A 1,589-nucleotide genomic window follows, 5' to 3' on the forward strand; every position below is an offset into this window, starting at 1 on the left:
AAAAGTTAACATTCCAAATTTTTTATACATCATTCATCTATAAAAATTTTTTTTCAGAAATTAATGGTCAGTAATTAATAATAATATTTCTTTAATATATTTCATTCCCATCGTCCAATATATAATATATAACGTAATATATAATTTTTATATATTTGTATTAAAAAAATAAAATAAATGATGTCATGTAAGATTAACGACAAAAAGTACTTTTATATTAAAGTTTTTGATAATAATTTTATAATAAAAAATAAAATTTATATATTAAATTAATAAATCAATGCAACATAAAAATTCTTAATAACACTTTTATTTAATTTTTTTTAACTTTTTGTATTCTCAATTGGTAATGATATATAATTCTAATAAATCAAAAATAAAAATAGGATATATCTCACCTACGTACAAATATAACAGCTATTTAAAATAACAAAAGCTATCTATCTATACCAATATATAATGGGAAAATAGTCACCAAAAAAAAATATATAATGGGAAAATACATGTTCTCATTTTTTTTTTATCCTTTTTTTTTATTAAAAAATGAACTTACCTACGAACAAAATTTTAAAATTGAACCACTTCTAATAAAGGAAACACATACTACGTACTTAGGATAAATGACATTCTGAAATAAAATTTATTAATTATATTTTTAAAATTTATTAATGATATTTTTTTAAAATTTATTAAACTTTCAATAATTAATATAGATAACGTTATAATAATAATAATAATAATAATAATAATAATAATAATAATAATAATAATAATAATAATAATAATAATAAAATTATGTCATCAATAAATACCAACATAATAATAGTATCCAATTCTTTTTTTAGTATCCAATTCCTTTGACTCTGTTTCTTTTTTTATTAAAAAATGGGTTTAACAGAATTTAAAAATTAAACCACTTATAATAAAAAAAACTGACACTACGTACTCCAGATACATAATATATTAAAATTAAATTTATTAATTATATTTTTATCTTTAATTTTTCATGATATTTTTTAAAAATTATTAAATATAAATAATTAATATAAATAACGTTATACTATAATCATAATAATGATATATAAATAAAATTACGTGAACAAAATATTAATAATTTATTATTTTTTATTAGTATGTTTCATACATAATAGCCTATAATACAATAGTATATAAGTGATCAATATATTATTATAGGACAATGACTGATAGTATATAAAATATAATTGTTTTATTAATAGTTATTCCAATGGACAATAGTATTTAAATTATAATATAAAGAAACATAAATCATTATTAACTAAAGTCACTGGAATAATTAAATTTACAACACATGATTTACATATTTTTTATATCCAATATTTATTTTTTTTTAAAATTACATATAAAAGTGTACTCATTAATCAAATATATACCGATATATAATAAACTATACATAATGGTTAAAAAATTACAAGAGTTATTATTTTTTATTTTCTGTGATAAAAATAGCCCTACATAAATAAAGATTAGTTCCTTTTTTTTTATAAAAATTAATTCCTTTTATTATCAACATAAACACAAAAAAACAAGAATACATTACAGTATAACAA

Source organism: Arachis ipaensis, chromosome B8 (genome assembly GCF_059453495.1).
Source record: "Arachis ipaensis isolate K30076 ecotype BB chromosome B8, ASM5945349v1, whole genome shotgun sequence".
NCBI classification, from domain to species: Eukaryota; Viridiplantae; Streptophyta; class Magnoliopsida; order Fabales; family Fabaceae; genus Arachis; species Arachis ipaensis.